The 2,978-nt window shown below is 43.1% G+C and overlaps 1 protein-coding gene across 1 annotated transcript in view; it reads right to left on the bottom strand.

Annotated features, from left to right (window-relative positions):
- LOC106817365 overlaps positions 1-2,421 on the bottom strand; it is an 8,286-nt gene extending 5,865 nt beyond the window's left edge. Inside the window, exon 1 of the mRNA XM_014822025.1 lies at positions 2,300-2,421. The gene's annotated coding sequence lies outside the window, so the exon portion shown is untranslated. The remainder of the gene's footprint in view (positions 1-2,299) is intronic.
- Positions 2,422-2,978: the final 557 nt, after the last annotated feature.

Below are 2,978 nucleotides of genomic sequence, written 5' to 3'. Positions count from 1 at the left end.
GTCTCAGACAAAACTGAAAATTCCAGTTGTTTAACATTGCTAAATATTTGAGTCGGCACGCATCGCACAAACATTCTCAATTGTATTTTCATGGTGCTGAAAAAAGCAGCCCCGACACCGTGTCGCAGGAAAAATCTTAATTGGAAAAGTAAAATTGCTCTTGTGGCACAAGGACAACAGATCTGATAATAACCAAGGCCTAGTTGCCTGAGACCAAGTCACGTTTGGCACAGCGCTGGTATCTCGCACTGTACTAGTATAGGATATCTTGGCGTGTGCAAAAAAACATGCAAAAAGCGACCTATCTACTGTGTGCGATATAGATAGTATATTCACAAGTATGGCGCAAGAAATCCAAAAAACAAAGCACATTGCTTTACATCACAACACAATTGTCGTATATAATATATGCTTTTAATAATACTGTGCATAGACGTATCATATCGTATTGAGGACTTGTCACTTATTACACCGGTGTTATAATCAACCTTCTTTCACCACACTTTATTTATCATCTTTGGTGCTTAACTCTTGCTGGCCTGACAGGTGCACTTTTGGATTTATTGTTCCCGAGATAATAATAACTATACAGTAAACTCGCATAGGAGCCATCATCTAATTCTTAATTCGCTATGTCGTCATGGAAGTCCAATCCCATTTTCATCTAACGATAAATCATTTTTAATGCCCCGCAAAGTCGTCATTTTACAAGCGTCATTATGTAACGTCGATATCGGCCTCAGACAGTCCATGTAATACAAAACAACAGTAAAATCTATTGGTATGTCGTCATCATAAAAACTAAAAGGCGAATGGCGCAGTGTATGCAGGCAATGTACAGCGAATATCCTGAAATATGAGACTCACTGTTTTGCGAAACACATATGCATGCTAGCTCCTAATCAGTCAAATGTAGCTAGTGTAATGTAGGCTTGCATATTTTGGTATAATAAGTCTGCATTTGCGGACAAAGGTAGTGTTAGGTAGCCCCGACAGCTGTGCACGATTGGTCTACACTGCTAGTATTTCTTACCTAGCAGTATGACCGTGCTCGGCATGACCACGTAAAGATGCAAGTCCGTCTCCAGTGAATATATCAATCTGACGGAAAATAACCACTGAGTATGCAAAAAGAACTTGCTGTGACCCTCAGTCATTTGGCTAAAGGCTGACTACCCTGAACTGACTGCTAATAAGAATAAGAATAAGATAAGAAGAATAAGAAAATAAGAAGAAGAAGCGAATTAGATAGAAATAAAGAAGGAATAAGAATAGGCTGTGGCCTACGCGGACGGTCCCGGACGAAGGAGCCGCTAGGTACGCGTCCGAATCCCTCTTACACAGTAGCTTGCACTGTAACACATGATGCGCAATGGGTACGATCTGCTGATTGCTCTGTACGTGAATCTCCTACTGTGTGTCGAGAGAGAGAGAGAGGAATGAATGGTGTATGTGTGTGCTGTATGTGTGAGAGAGAGAAACGAGAGAGAAGAGAAGAAGAAGAGAGAGAGAGAGAGAGAGCGACTGAGAAAGAGCTCCGGAACAAATTGTGTGTGAGAGAGAGCGAGAGAGAGAGAGATGAGCTGCGCGTGTGTGTGTGTGGTTGAGAGAGAGAATTCGAGAGAGATGATGAAAGGATTAGACGGCCAGCACAAAGTCGTCGTTGCCGCACAATCATGCGTGTACGCGAGTTGCGCAATCATGCGTGTACGCGAGCTGCGCGATCACTGTGTGAGTGGATGTCCGGACACGTACTGACGTAGCGTAGCCTGGAGGCTAGGCGACCGGTTCCGGACGCGTAGCCACTGCGATAAGAATAAGAATAAGAAGGAATAAAGAATAAGGAATCAGAAGAAAGAAGAATAAGACAGAATAAGAAGAATAAGAATACATTCCCCGCACATTCCAAAGAGAGAATCTGTGCCTTGTGAAATACAAGAGAGGGACCCCAAGATACAAGATACAAGATACTAATCATAGTACTAGTAGTAGTAGTACGGTAGTAGGCCTACGTAATTAGATCACATTGATTAAACAGTTTTATACTACACGAATATTTACATGAACGACTTCAATGACTTACCGGCTTACACAGTGAGTACCACTACCAGTACCATAACAAGAACTTGCAAAGGTTCAGTTTTACTTTTACAGTTTTAGTTGACAAAATTACAAGGTGTAAATTAATCGCTTGTCACTTGTCGCTTGAAAGAAGTGCGAACTCGACGGAATGGTAGAACGTTGTCGTTGCGGATCACAAGACACAACCACCTGAACCAGTCATTGAGAAGGTAATCACCGTGCAGAAATGGGAATCACCGTCCAGAAACGGGGAATCCCCGTACAGAGAAGGGGAATCACCGTACAACTGCAGAAGGGAAATAACCGTACGAAACTACGATAGCTCCGTCCTCCGTCAAAACAAACCGATAGACTGGTTGTCGCTCCAATCTCGATTACTCAATTACTCGATTACTCGATTATCTAAGCCGAGAAGTGGGATTGGGTACCAGTCTAAATAAACCGATTGCAGCGCCGACGCGCGGGACACATTAATAATGATTTTTCACGTTTAAAAAATACCTAGCAGTACTATAAATAACAAAACGGTAAGCGAGAAAACGCCGTAGAATTTCAGCATTAATTCAACCTAAACTAAACTATGACACAATGCAATTATATATCGCACCATGATGTATTTTTGCGGTTCTACCCGCGGTGGCAGGTGGCAGTGTCATGACCTCGCTGACTCCGGGGTCACGGCAAGATCTGTGTCGCAGCGGCGCTGCCACGCCAAACAACTATGAGTATGAGTATAAATACGGTTATCAAAGATGAACAGGGAGACGTTTCTGTGCTTTCGTCTCCTCCTGCAACACCTACCTCACACATGGAGGGGAATGACCAATGGCCGTCCCCTGTAATCTCGGGAAAAATGTCAGTTCAGCCTACCGTCCGCAAAAAGAGACGTAAGTTTG

The sequence above is a fragment of the Priapulus caudatus genome, unplaced genomic scaffold (genome assembly GCF_000485595.1).
Source record: "Priapulus caudatus unplaced genomic scaffold, Priapulus_caudatus-5.0.1 Scaffold1701, whole genome shotgun sequence".
In the NCBI taxonomy this organism is placed as follows: Eukaryota; Metazoa; Priapulida; class Priapulimorpha; order Priapulimorphida; family Priapulidae; genus Priapulus; species Priapulus caudatus.
This window is presented reverse-complemented; position numbering and strand designations above follow the sequence as displayed.